Source organism: Molossus molossus, unplaced genomic scaffold, assembly GCF_014108415.1.
Source record: "Molossus molossus isolate mMolMol1 unplaced genomic scaffold, mMolMol1.p scaffold_m16_p_9, whole genome shotgun sequence".
NCBI classification, from domain to species: domain Eukaryota; kingdom Metazoa; phylum Chordata; class Mammalia; order Chiroptera; family Molossidae; genus Molossus; species Molossus molossus.
The window spans coordinates 73,910,782-73,926,599 of NW_023425403.1; positions in this window are offsets into that span (position 1 = coordinate 73,910,782).

The following is a 15,818-nucleotide window of genomic DNA, read 5'->3' on the forward strand; positions in this document are numbered from 1 at the left end:
ATAAATAAAAGAGATCTGTGATTTTTTTTTCACCTTTTGTTTTTTATTTTGAAAGTAATTAAATAAGCTGGCAATAATCATTCACTGAAAATTTGTCAGAACACACTAATAAACTTGCATGGGTATTCTTTACTCATATTCAAATTCCTTACATCTTTGTCTAATAAATTTTATATGAACAATTTAGCATCTTGTTACACAAAATCTTGTTTCATCTATATAATTACTCTTAAAACACTAATTTTACATTTTCCTTGTTTTTTGTAATAATTCTAACTTTCTCAGTTCTTTTTTATGTTTATTTTTATTCTCACTTTTTTCTCTTTAATCTATATTTCCAAAAGTCTGTGCTCTGTATTGCTTTTTAAAAAAAACACCAGGGCTTCTAAAACAAACAAAAAAACTTGTTTTGCTGCTGCTTTTATTTTCTACTGCATTGATTTTTGCCTTTTGTTTTATTATTTCCTTTATTTACCTTTTCATTCCTTTTCCCCCAAATTTCCAAGTTAAATGCTAAGCTAATTTGTTTAATTGGTTTATTTGTAACTATTTTTGTTCTCCAAAAATTCATTTAAAACTATCAAATTCCCTTTAAGAACTGGATTTATTTATTTTTTCACAAATTTTTTATTGCAATACTTTTACTACCTATTAACATTAGTGTGTGTGTGTGTGCGTGTGTGTGTATAACCTATTTCAGAATTCCCTTTAAACTTAAAGTTTATTTAGCAATATGTTATTTAATTCCAAACATGTAAGTGAGACTACTTTTGTAGCTTGACAAAAGTTCTATTTTTTTAAAAGCCCCACACGTGTTAAAAAAATAATTTGTTCTGAGTTTAGGATCAAAGAAGAGAGAGTCTTTTAAGTTTTCCAACTCGTACTCATATGGCATAGTTTTAAATCACTAATATGTTGAACAACTTATTCAATTTCCATCTATCATATATAATGTGGTATTTCATTATATTTCTCATACCAAATGTTTCCAATTATTTTTATTTTTGTAACTGTCTGCTTATAAATTGTAAATGCCACCCCTATTTCTTTAAATATAAAGAGAATACTTATTTTAAGTTGTTGATCTGTGTCATTGATTCTCTTGCCGTTGATATATTTTGGTCGGTGTCCTCATTCATTTACATTGGTTTCACTCTCTCAGCATGGAGTCTTTTTGACACCTGACTCCTTATTTCCCTAGAAGTGTTGTTTCGTGATGACCAATGTGTCTGTATCCTCCAGGAAGCTTTAAACAGAACTGAGAGGAAGTGCTCAAGAGCTCAACTGCTGTGGCTACTTCAAGGCTGCCATTCCCCAGACCACTGAAGTTAGGGATTTATGCTATTAGTAATAGGCATTTTCAGAAAGAGGTAGTTTCCTCCCATTGTAATCGGGAGTCACTGTGGGAGGCGGCAGGTGTTTGAGAGGAAGCAATGTGGAGAAGCGAACCCAGGAGAGAAGTGATCTGCCCACACCAGTTTCATCAAATGCCCAGTAGGGCTGTTTTGCTGCATCAAATACCCTCAGTGGCCGGGCTGTCCAAGGTGCAGAGGCAGGCGGTAATTGCTCCTCTGCAGTGGGTAGGATGTAATAGCAGATCTGAAAAAGCTTCCTTAGCACCTACGCTCCCTCTAAAACCTCTAGCAGAGGATGGCCTCAGGCTATAGCTCCCAACAGAAGTCCAGGGAGACCCACAGCCAGTCAGCCTCAGCTTTCAGCTTCCCCAAATATTTCTCATGGCTTTTTAGTTCCTCTCTCTGATCCATAATTTTCTCTAGCTTTTGTCGTTTCTGGGCGCTGATGAGGACAGGAGAAAGCCCGAGGCTCGCTTTGCTTCACTGTGTTAGGAAACCAGGGGACTGAACTTTGTCCTGGAGAATGTGGAGAGTTTTAAACGATTTTCAATAGCAGAGTGATACATTCAAGTTGGCATATCAGGAATCTCATAGGTTTTAGGAAAAGGAGGGAGTGTGGAAACTTGAGACAAGCAAACCAATTAGGTCATGGTTACAATATACTAGGTGAAAAGTAAACATCCTGAAATAAGATTTGGAAATATGTAATACATTAATCTCAGAGAATGACTGGAACTATTTAATTTAAGGAGGAGCTAGGATTCTCCAACATTTCTATCTCAATAAACAGGATAGAAAAAGGTTGGTAAAATTTCCCCAAATAGCAAAACAAAAAAATAGAGGGGGGAGAATGAGTTTGATTTTTGACTAGTTGTGTTTAGATATCTATCACAAATCTAGCTACCATATTTGCTATTAAAAAGAAAACAATTCTGGCCCTGGCCAGTTTGGCGCAGCAGTTGGAGCGTCGCCTGCAGACCAGAGAGTCCTGGGTTCAGTTCCCACTAGAGGCATGTACCAAAATAAAAAAAAAAGAAAGAAAGAAAACAATTCAGAAACATTCTAAATTAAAATACAGCATCTGGGCCGGCTCTGACAGAGGGCTGGTCACATTCCTATATGTCTATTGGAATTTAGGATGAATTTCAAGGTGGCTATTTCTGAGATAATCCAAAGGGAGAATAGCCAGGCACCATCAAACCCCAGGAGCCTCTGATTCTTATTTATGCCTGGATTTTCCAACCTGCTGCCCACAGCTAATCCACAGAAGCGGACACTTCTTCCTTGCTGACTCTGTGCCTATACCAGAGCTAGCTTCGCTCCAGCTTCTCCCATCTTCTTTCTCTATGACTAATTTAAATTCTTTTATACTGGCTCAGATCTCTCTCCCCTACTCGATGTGTAAAAATGCTCGACAGTTCCAGGATGATGGCGTGTTGTCTTTTCACCTAGTCATGCTGCTGGTGGTTCAGACTTCATGACCCAGGACCTGGTCGTTATCTGTTAACAATGGCCTAATAAACTCTTTCTTTTTAAAGAAGACAGACCACAGTATAGTGATTACCTAGGAAAAGGGATGTGGGGGCAGGCAGAAGAGGGTAAAGAGGGGATAAATGGTGACAGAAGGAAAATTGACCTTAGGTATTGAACATATAACACAATATACAGATGATGTATTACAGAATTGTACACTTGAAACCTATATAAGTTTATTAAAAAATGTCACCCCAGCCCTGCCCGGTTTGGCTCAGCGGTTGGAGCGTCAGCCTGAGGTACAGAGAGACCCGGGTTCGGTTCCCGCTAAGGGCACGTACCTCGGTTGCAGTTTGTCCCTGGCCCTGGTTGGTCATGTGGGTGGCAGCCACTCAATGTGTCCCTTTCACATCGATGTTTCTCTCTCTCTCTCTTCCTCCCGCTCTATCTGAACAAAAAATGGAAAAATGTCCTCGGGTGAGGATAAAAAAAAAAAAAAAGTCACCCCAATAAATCACATAAATTTTTTCAAAAATAAAAACAAAAAAATGCTTTCAACCGTGGAAGTTAAATTTTTTTGTTTAACACTACATAGTAACACAAAAAGAGTTGTTTGTAGAAGACAAGGTCATCCAGAATATTTAATGCATGCAGAATGTTATAAACAATGGAAAGATACAACAGTGAGTGGCTCCCAAACTTTCTTGAACATCAGAATCCCTGGTAAGTTAATAAAAGAAAGAAGAAAGAAAGAAAGAGAGAGCGAGAGAGAGAGAAAGAAAGAGAAAATAGGAAGGAAGGAAGGAAGGAAGGAAGACATCTGTGTGTCTGACAGCTGGACAGCTGGTTTTTCTTCTAAAGCTCAAAAAGTGATCTGGATGTACAATCAGATTTTGGAACTATTGAGGTAGAGGAAATGTAATACAATGTGCACTAATTTTAGGATGCATTCCTACCTAGTGTGTGGAACTGAACACCCCAAATATATGATTTCTCCACCCAGAAGATAATATTTCTCTACTGGGTGCATAAAAGTTCTGAGCTGTCGGGAGATCACATCCACAATGTAAGATCAGTGTAGAGCAAAAAGGCTTTATTGCTTGCACCTGGGTGCAGCCGGGCTGAGACCCCTCAAAAAAGGAATCAGCCCCGAATAACAGTTGGGGTGTAGGTTATATACTCAAATTCTAGCTTCTGGCAGTTCCTGCTGATGTACTCTGCATGGCCCATTGTCCACTTTGCAGTTGGACTGGTCCGGCATCATATCCTGCATCTGCTGGGTGATTCGTTGCCTTGCGGATAATCTGATAATCCTTATCCATACTCAACAGAAGGCTGAGCAAAGATCATGCAAGCAACACATTTTTCAGAGTTTCCACCTTTTGCAAGCCTTTACCTTTACCCTTTAAAACATTACTAACACTTTCAGTTTGCACAATGAAAGATACAAAAGTAAAGGTTAAGAAAAGTAGCTATTTTCACAACTTCAAATGTTGTATCTGTGGCATTGAGGGATTTTTGTCTGCATGTAATTTTGTGTGTTGTATTGGTACTGTTTGTTGATTGTTATTTGTTGGGGGAGGGTGGTTGTAGGTACCAGCCTTGAGCCTAGGAGACTTCCAGAGGAAAGACAACAGAGAGTTAGAGTGGAGAAGAATTTTCCTATTTTTCGATGGTGTTGTTTACCTGAAGGATAGCCTGGGTAAGTTTTTCAAAATTTAAACATCTTATAAATTATAATACTTCATGTACTCTGCCGTTACGTTTTTCCTTGATCCTAGTTTGAAAATTGGAAGTGTTTATTTTAGAGGAAAATTAAGAGAAGTTATCATTAGGTTGTTAAATTATGCCATTTTAATTAAAAACCCAAACACTTATTTGGGATTATCATATTAGTTCCTCATTATTATATTCACTTTTTAAATCTTTAGTTGTTTAGTGTCTCCTTCACCCAGTTCCATTTTAATAAATCATCTAGTTTCCTTGGCTTTTAAAATACAACTCAATAGAGTAAGCAGATTTTCTAATTTCCTCTGGAATGCAAGTTATGCATCCTGCTTGTTTACATTCATTTCAATATGACCCAAGTACTTTGTTATCTTCTGTTTGTCAATAAGTAATTCAACAAGGTCTTCTTCACTTCCAAGCCATCCACTTTCCTTGCATTTTTCATGTTAACGACAGATTTTTTAAATGAGTTGAGGATTTAAGTCGTTTTTTTTTTTTTGAGTCATTAATTTTCACATCTCATGATTTATTAAGTGCTCTGTGTTCCCTGGTAATACTTACTCTAAGAATTAAGAATAGAAACCTGTCTTGCTGGGTTTTACCCTGTAAACTTAACCAACGCTGTATTTTACTTTGATTCCTTCTTGTCATGTGATAGTGTTGTAATTCATGTCTTTAATAATGCATTAGCTGTGGGAGAGAAAAATTTAATATATCCATTTTTAAGTTAAATAAACTTTTAAAATTCTAGAATAGTTGGAGTGTTTTTTTAACAACTAAAACACAAGTATCTTTAAGTTCATAATATTGAAAGATATTTTATCTCCTTTCTAAATTTATTATTTTAATATTCTTTCCCATGCAGTATACTAGAAAATAGAGGATTTCAAATTTTTAAATATTGTGAGAGCTCACATTTATTGCATGTATTAACATGTTAAACCTTTTACTTGCATAGTCACATGTTATTCTTACAACAGCTGCAGAAACAGCTCAAAATGATCCTATCTTGTTTAACTAGATTGTGAGTAGCTTTTCAGACACAATAAACCCCAGCAGCAAGCGATGGACTGAAGCATGCTCAGAGCACTTCCAGCTCCCCCAGAACCAAAGTCTTGCTCGTATTCACATGGAACCTGGGAACAAGGACATAACCAGAACTTGAACACCAGAACTCTTTCAGAAGCGAGGCTCTGTTATCCAGGAAGAGTCTGTGTTGATGCCCCTCACCATAAATGACCAAGCTCCAAATCCTTCACTTAAAACTTGTCTCACCAGTACTTCGGTGGTAGTCAGTTAGACAGATGTGAGCAGAGCAAGGACCATGTGCCAGGTACAGAAGGCCACCAGAGTGGAAAGTCGTGTGTGCCTAGAAACTGGCAAAACAAAGACCTGGCCTCCAGGGTAACCTTTCTTCCCCTAACATATCGCTGGTCATAGGGTTTAGACCCCCTCACCTTTCATATGGCTGGTCATTCGGTTTGGACCCTCTCTTGACCTTTCCTCCCCTGACATGTCACTAGTCATGCACTAGACCGTCTTTGGAGTAGGAACAAGGGTCCAAAGAGTGGCCTCGTCCAAAGAGTGGCCTCATGTGACTCCCATCAGGCTGTTGCATTACCACTCCCTTCAGCATTAACTCCTAGGGATAAGATCTAGACCTCATTGGTGTTTCAGCTCCAGGCTCAGAAAAGCAGCAAAACCAGACGAGCAAAGCCATGGCTGACCTTAGGACCAGCTTCATTGACTAATGACCCATTGACCTCAAGCCAACCAATCAGTAGATAACACACACCTGGAAAGCTGATGAATATTCTATTGAGATCCTCCCCTGAAACCTCAAGATAAATACCTTCAAGACAGAGGACCCAGTGTGGCTCTCTATGGAGCAAACACACACCTTTCCCTATTCCCGTCCCCCAGGTATGTTATTATTGCCTCTCTCTTTATCCTAAGCTCCAAGTGTTATTGGTGGGGTGTCCTCCATGTCTCTACCCATTGCTGGTGGAAGTGAGCTTCTTGCAATGTCACTAGTAAAGGAATTTTCTGAGACTGGCATGGGAGAATGAGTGATATTTATTTGTGTGGAATTAAACCCCTGAGTTTCCAGTTCCCATGTGCCTCTGTCCCACCAAGGAAAAAGTCCTATTTACTCTTCAGCAGAGCTAAGATTAAAGCCACTGCCCAGAGTTTCCATCCATATTTGCACAGTCCAGTCCAGCATTTGGCTAGCTTAGCTCGTGTTTCCAGCTGCAGGCCACTGCGTGTGGGGCCCACATGGCCCTAGGGCCACATGCTATGCAGGGGACACGGGGGAATGCAAGGAAACAGGAGCAAAGCCAGAGGAACCAAAGAGAAAAAATTCCTTTATCTGTGAATTTTAACCTTCTAAGATTTTGTGTGCTTGCAATGGTTCCAACCTCTCTAGCCAATCTATGGTTCCCTAGGCTAGATTGACAAGTGAGCACCTTTCCTACATCACCCCAACTTCACAGCATATGTACCCATTTTTGCTTTGTTGGAACCTTTTCCCCAGTGATTTAAAAGGAAGGGACCAGTGGTTCCCTTGGAAGTGTAAAGTTACAGCTTCCTAGTGAAGCTGCCCAGATGACCATGCGTATAATATCTAGCCTTCCCTGTGCTCCTTTTCCCATAATAAATATCAATGACTAGGTAATTACAACAGTAACACAAGGGCCCCCTTTATTCTGCCTCTGTAACTTGTTTCCTGGGCCCATTTCTTCTACAGTTCACTTCTACCTCTGTGACTTTCTAAATAAACTTTCTCTTACAGTTTGAGTCTTGACTCTGAATTCTCTCTTAGCCAGAACTCAAGATGGGATTTGACTTCACCGGTCTAACACCTGGTAACATTTTGCTGCAACACTTCCACATAACTGTTTCCTTAATACCCTTAAAACCCCCACCTGAACCCTGGATCGGGAAGTTCTGGCTTTTGAGTATTAGTTTCCCTTTCTCCTGGGTGGCACCATTTATAATAAGAAAGTCTGTCTTTCTCCATTGCAATGCTCGGTATTTAGTGTTTGGGCTCTGCTAGTACTGGTAGACAAACTCTGTTTTGTGACATTATTATCTTTTTCCCCCCAGATATAGAGACCAAGACACAGATTTGTTGTGTCACTCGTCCATAATAAAATAGATACTTGGTACTCTTTGTTAAAATAAAATACAACTAGAAAACCAAATATAAAAATTATATATGAAAATTCCAGAGTAAAAAAAAAAAAAAAAATGGAATAGAATGTATATACTAGAATGATGCCTACTCAACTCTTATAAATGTGTTTCTAAAAAAATTGAGTGCTACTTCATTTCTCATTAATTGGAAATAAAAATCATCTGCCATTTTGTTTATATACATCAAGTATTATTTTTACAAGATATTTTGTCACACTGATTTTAAATTTAACACACTTGCTATAATTTCCAATTTGCTAATGAAACTTTAAAAACATTTCTCAGGTTAGTGTAGGAAAGAATCTGGGACAAGAAAAATGGCAAACCAATACTTTGCGGAAATTATAGTATGTAAAATTGTATACCCTAATTATCTTTGAATTATTTCTACAAAACCACCACTTCTTATATTACTTTTCTGAGGAGTCACCGCCTTTCACTTTTTTTGTTTTCAGGGATTTTAATAAGCAGTTTAGAAATAGTAATCACACAAAAATAAATAAATAATTCTTGGAAAATTCTAAGATACACATTTGTTTGCAGTTCTGTTTCTCTTTTCTATTTCTTGCCTGAAAGAGACATTGAAAACATTCCAAGATGTCATTAGAAATTTGTCAAGTGCCTGAAATGAATAAAGTGGGTATTAAAAGTATGCAACATTGGCCCAGCTGGTGTGGCTCAGTGGTTGAGTGTAAACCCATGTACCATGAGGTCGCCAGTTTGATTCCCGGTGAGGGCACATGCCCAGGTTGTGGACCCTATTCTTAGTGAAGGGCATGCAGGAGGCGGCCAAAAGATGTTCTCTCTCATTGATGTTTCTGTCTCTCTCCCTCTCCCTTTCTCACTCTCTAAAATCAATACACTTTTTAGAAAATGTATGCAACATTGTTTTCTGAGTCATAATCAATCTGCATCTAAGATAAAAGCAGGTAGAAATATGTTTTAGATATTTTGAGAAACAAATGTGTTTAATTTTTAAAATCTTTACATTATTATATTTGATAGATTGAGTCCAGGTTAACTTAAAAAGAGTGCCCTCCTTAACTGTAGTGGGACTTGTGGGAAAATTCATGATTGTTTGTATTTGGAAATGCATCAGTTCATGAACACATGGCTTGTTCTATCACTCACTCTCAATAATTTATGTTTCTTGTCAAATTTGTAATTAAATCGCTTTGTGTATAACCACTATGGATGTTCTGTGTGTAAACAGAGTTATTTCATAGTTCAAATTCCTTAAAAAAAAGAGTCTGACTCAACAATAAATAAATCTATCTGTGCTTCCAAATGTTTTATTTGCATCCATAGAGTTTATCATGCAAGCCTTTCTCTTTATTCAGTTAATGTGATTCATAATATTGATTGATATTCTTATGTTAAACCAAACCAACATTCTCAAGATAAACTCCACTTTATCATACTGTATTTATACTCTTCCTATTTTACTGGATGAGATTTGCTAGTATTTTTTTGAAGTTTATAAAAAATATTAGTATACAGTTTCCTATTTCCTGTAATTAATATGCCATGTGATTTAACTCTTTCACAAGTTTTAATGCTATATTTTCATTATCATTATTATTTGATTTAAAATATTTTCAAATTTTTCTTGTGTTTTTTTTTTTTTTTTTTTTTGCCTTTGGATTATTTAGAAGGTAATTTTAAATGTCTAAAATGTGAGAATTTTTAAATATCCTTATGTGTTTTATTTCTAAATTCATAATGCTTTGGTCAGATAACTTTTTAAGATTTCAGTCTTTGCAAACAGATTTTATTTTATGACTGAGATTATGGCCTCTTGGTGGAACAGTCTACCTGCACATCATGTACACACAGGTGGTATTTTAAAATGTACTTTTATGAGGTTTGTTTAAAAGTTATCAATTAATTATTTGGGTTTCAAAATTTGATGCATAGTATATGATACTTGAAAAATTGGTTAAAATGCAGATTCCAGGGCTTCAACTCCCACCAAATTGGTAGGACTGAATATGATGTAGGCATCTGTTTTCTCACCAGTACTTAGAGTTATAGAGGAACTCTGGGGAAAAACTTGCATAACTATTGCCTCAACTGATTTTAAGACAAGAATCTATACCTATAGTGTTTGTGCTTCTCAGACACAAATGAAAATACCTGTGAAATATATTCAACAAACAAGCAGACAAATAAAAGTCATGCTAGTAAGAAAAAGATTGTCTCTTAATCATTTCATTTGTTGAATGCATTAACAATCATTTGGACTACATCAATGAACAAAACATTCTAATGTTCATGACAAACTACAAGCTACACATGTAATAAATAAATACATTATGTAACATGTGAGGAGATTAAATGTGTCCTTTAACAAAATAAAAATAAAAGTAAAATATACACGTGGGGTGGAGAACCAATAAGTTGCAGGCTTCAAAAGATGACTGGGGACCAGCCAGCGTGGCTCAGTGAACTGAGTGTCGTCCCATGGACTGAGAGGTCCCAATTTGATTTCTAGTCAGGGCACATGCCCTGGTTGCTGGCTCAATCCCCAGTAGGGGGCACGCAGGAGGCAGACAATTGATGTTTCTGTTTTATGTTGACATTTCTATCTCTCCCTTCCTCTCTCTCTACAAAATAAATAAAAACATATTTTACAAAATAAGATGATTGCAACCCTCACCAGTGTTGCTCAGTGGTTAGAGTGTCAGCCCATGAACAGAAGGGTCTCAGGTTTGATTCCTGGTCAAGGGCATGTACCTGGATTACAGGTTCAATCCCTGGCCCCAGTAGAGCCCTAGGTGGGAGGCAACCAATCCATGTGTTTTTCTCACATCCATGTTTCTTTCTCTCTCTCTCTCCCTTCTTCCCTCCCTTCCTTCCACTTTATTTAAAAATCAATAGAAAAGTATCTTCGGGTGAGGATTAATAAAAAATACACACACAAAAAAGATGATTGGTTAGGCTTAATTGAAAAGGTGTTATACGAGAAAGAGTTTAAGGAGGTGAGGGGTTATTGATACAGATTTTCAAGGCGAATATGTTCTAAGCAGAGGGAAAAACAAGGGCAAGGACCATAGGTGAGACCCAGAGTGGTGTGGTGCATTATAGGGAGAGCAAAGAGGACCTGGGGGCTGAGCGCAGAGAATGAGAGGAAGAGGAAGAGAAAGGAAATGAAGTCAAGAATGTAACCTGGGGACAAGTAACAATCTTTGGCTTTTATCCTGAGTAAATGGTTAAACATTACAGGGTTGTCAGAAGACTTGTACAGGATCTAAATGAGGTTTTTAAAAATCTGTATTGTTACTCTGCTTAAAATGCATTTAGTCAGGATACAGGCGTGGACGTGGAGTGCTCACTGATAAGGCTATTGCAGCATTACAGGCAAGAGAGCATCCGCCAGTTTGTAAACAAGTGTTTACCAATTGTGCCCACAGGAAACAGCCTTGCAAGGGATGGGAAGTGATCAGAGCCTGCATCTATTTCAAAGTAGCAGCAGCATGAATTCCTGACAGTCTGGATTTGAGCTGTGAAAAAGAGTGGACACACATGCAGGCACAATAAGTAAGATTTTTTGTTGCTGTTGTTGCTGAAAATTAAATGACTTATCAAATTTTTTTGTAAATTCTGCCAGATGAGAAACATAATGAGCTTTAAAAAAAAAATGACTATATTGTTACATAGAGTCAAAACTCTTTAATGTGGCTAACTCAAAGGTAATTTTCTTCACATTGTTAACAGTGTAGTTGAAGCACAGAGTTTAAAGATCTGATTTGAATAAGGTTATCAAGTGGAAGACAAATTGTTAACCCATGTGGCCTGACACCATATAGAGTGTTATTTCTACTATATTAGTCTCCTTCACTGTTCAGTGATTTACATTTATCTGTCAGATACTCATTGATATCTCTGTTTTTGAAGCGCATAAAGTGTTTTGAAATTTAAAAAATAAATAAATTTGATGTAAAATTTAACTCTAAATTTCTTGTACTTTTCGCAGAGAGAGAAGAGAAAACAAAGAGTCTGCTTGAGGATATCTTTGGTACCATATTATAAAGTTGAACAACTCCAAAAACTTGTGAAATTTTTTCCTTTAGAATCAACAGATAGCCCTGGCCAGTTTGGGTCAGTGGTTAGAGCATCGGCCTGTGGTCCAGAGAGACCCAGGTTCGGTTCCCACTAATGGCGTGTACCTCAGTTGTGGTTTGTCCCTGGCTCTGGTTGGGTAGTGCGGGTGGCAGCCATTAGATGTGTCCCTTTCAGGTTGATGTTTCTCTCTCTCTATTTCTTTTTCTCTCTCTCCCTCCCACTCTATGTGAACAAAAAATGGAAAAATGTTCTTGAGTGAGGATAAAAAACAAACAAACAAATAGAATCAACAGATAGTCTGTAGAAGACAGCTCACAGAGATTGTCAGTATTCTGAACAGAGATTTACAATATTCTGAATGATGATAGTGAAAATGGGAAAGCAGATTTTTCCGTCCTGATTTAGTAGTGCAGGCATCTGTAAAAACCACCTAATATCCCTTTTAAGATAGGAAGTTTGGCAGGAGCTTCCTTTACAGCAACAAATTTGTCTCCTGGCAGTAGTGATTTGTAGCTGCTGCTGCAAATCAGTAATAATTTGGGATCATTCCATTGCACAGGTGTGGAAAGCTTCACATTTAGGAAGTTTACCAAGTGTACACTATACTTATCAGTCAAAAACAAGTTGTATAACTGTTTTTTCAATGCATTTATTATTTTAGAATCTATAAGTCTCTTTTTAAGGGTCAAAATTATTGGTCAAATAAAAATATCTGCAGATTCTAGCTACTCCTCTCTTTTCACTAAGAAGAGAGGAAGAGTGATCATTGAGCTGGGGTTTTCTTTCTCAACACTTCAAATCTTCAATTTAAGAACAGTAAAGAATCTCTATAAAAGGGCAAGGAAATTATTTGTTTTCTTCCTCTCACTGTTTACCTTACAAACATAGCAATGTGGAGACCAATACAAGTAGCCCACTGTGACATATGATTGCTGCAGCTGAAGGACCTATGATTAGATCTTCACTCGGGTTCAATGAGATTTATCAGATTAACACTTACCCTATTGAGTTCTAGAATCTTTTCATAATTATACATAACATTATCCTTTAAGTCGATAGGCAAATCACCAAGGTCATGACATTTACCTCCACTAATTTATATCTTAGGCAACTATATGTCACTGTGCCCACTGAAATTCACACTACTGGGTAATACAACCCTTCCTCATCAAATCTATCTTAAAGGTCATATATTTAAGAATAATTTTGTTCATCTTTTATGTTGAAAATCCAGGAGTGATAACATTCTTTGGATAACATAGAAAAACAAGAAAAATGGGTGGGGTGGGGTGGGGGGTGCCAATGGGGTAAAAAGGTAAAATATCTGTAACAAAAAAATAAATAAATAAACAGAAAAAAAAAAAAGAAAAACAAGAAAAATGATTAAAGTTCTTGCCTATTTTATGCTTATATCTATCAATCAGTATCGGACACTAATTTGATACAAGGTAATGTATTAGTTTGCTACATCAATAGAAGGATAATCTTTTTTTTTTTTTTTTTTTTTTTAACCTGGGGATTAAGTGGATTTATGCTTCTCAGTTCTTACATTGCAAAAGTAATATTTATATAAAAGCTAACATTTATTTGCTATTTACATATTTTAGACAGTTGATCAGCATTGTTTTATTTAATGGATAAAACACTGTGTGTTCCAAAATCAGGATCTGAAACCAGGACATTTGATTCCAAAGATTTTATGGCCTGTCATGTATACATTTCATTGAACTCTATTCAAGTTTAACATTTTAAATGTATATGCACATTATAATTTTCTGGCATAAACCATAAGAGAAAGAGAATATTGCATTAGTAATAGCACTGGGATGGAATTTTTAAATATGATTTAAAGCTAGTGTAATATAGCCCTGGCCAGTTTGGCTCAGCAGTTAGAGCGTCGGCCTGCGGTCCGGAGAGACCAGGGTTCGGTTCCCGCTAAGGGCACGTACGTACCTCGGTTGCAGTTTGTTCCCGGCCCTGGTTGGTCGTGCGGGTGGCAGCCACTCGATGTGTCCCTTCACGTCGATGTTTCTCTCTCTCTCTCCCTCCCACTCTATCTGTACAAAAAATGGAAAAATATCCTCGGGTGAGGATTAAAAAAAAAAAAAAAAAAAAGCTAGTGTAATATATGTACATATGTATACACACATTTATAATATCTATCTTTGTCTTTTCTTTAAAATAATAAAGCCAACCATGATTTTTTATATGATTTTATAGATAACATTGCTAGAAAAATCAAACAAAATATATCAACACAAAACTTATTCATTGAAGGAATCTGATGGTAATGCTAACATTTATCAGACCTGGATAGTTCAGACCTGAGCCTGTGGTCATGATCAGCCAGCGACAGCTACTCAAATAGAATGCAATTAGCTACTTGGACATATAGAGGTTCAAGTTGATATTTATAAGCATTTTTAAATTGTTGTGACACTGTCAAGAAGCATTCTCTCCTGTGGTGTTTAAATCATGTTCCTGTGTGGTTACTGACTCTGCCATCTGAAATTCTCTCACACAATGACTCCACAATGTTCTACTGTGATTGGCAAAGCCATAGAATGGTTATAATTTCTGGATGGTTCATTCTAGCAGATTTCATGCTTGGTGTATACTGAACATTTTTTTCCCAGTTCTAAAGTAATAGGTAATTTTTTAAATGGTGTTTTATATTCCATTGCCCCAAATGTCTTTGTTGTTGCTGCTAATCCTCACCTGAGGATATTTTTTTCCATTGATTTTTAGAGAGTGGAAGGGAAGAAGAGCGAGAAACATTGATGTGAGAGAGACACATCAATTGGTTGCCTTCCCCACATGTGCCTACTGTGGCTAGAAATCAACCTGCAAGCCAGGTATGTGCCCTTGACCAGGAATTGAACCCAAGACCTTTCCGTTTGTGGTCCAACATTCTAACCACTGGGCCACACTGGCCAGGGCCCCAATAACTCTTTTTACAAGTTATTTTTGTTTGTTTGTTTTTTAATCCTCACCCGAGGACATTTTTCCATTTTTTTGTTCAGATAGAGTTGGGAAGGAGAGAGAGAGCGAGAAACATCGACGTGAAAGGGACACATAGAGTGGTTGCCACCCACACGACCCAACCAGGGCCGGGGACAAACTGCAACCGAGGTACATGCCCCTAGAGGGAACCGAACCCGGGCCTCTCTGAACTGCAAGTGGACACTCTACCGCTGAGCCAAACTGGCCAGGGCGAGTTATTCTTTATGTATACAGATAAAACAGCAAAATATGAGAATTCCTTTGAGAAATGCTTACTTTTGAGTTGTTTTCATTCTTATGATATAAAACTTGAGAGACCCACCTTTCTTATAATCTCTTTCAACAATGGTAAGCCAGCTTTGAAAGTGATCTTTATATTTAATATTCTCCTTGTCTCAGTCATGTTTGATTCTTTACTGAGAAGCAATGATTTTATAAAGATCTCTATCAGTCATTTAAAAGTATATTCTTAACTTGTAAATCCAATTATAAGTCAGTAAACGAGAGATCTAATGTAAATTCCGAAAATAAACTCGATCATCCTGGACAAAATCATTAACCTCTCTCAGTTTCTTTTTTTTTTTTTATCCTCACCCGAGGATATTTTTCCATTTTTTGTACAGATAGAGTGGGAGGGAGAGAGAGAGAGAGAAACATCGACGTGAAGGGACACATCGAGTGGCTGCCACCCGCACGACCAACCAGGGCCGGGGACAAACTGCAACCGAAGTACGTACGTGCCCTTAGCGGGAACCGAACCCTGGTCTCTCCGGACCGCAGGCCGACGCTCTAACCGCTGAGCTAAACTGGCCAGGGCAACCTCTCTCAGTTTCAATTGTCTGAACTTACAGAGTTGCGAGGAAAGTCAAGTAAGATAATATATTGGAAAGAAGTTTATACAGCATGTTCTCCAACTTTATTTTATTTATTTATTTTTTAAATGTTACCTTCAATTTATTAAAAATATTAAAGACATCTGAGTTTGTTTTGAATATT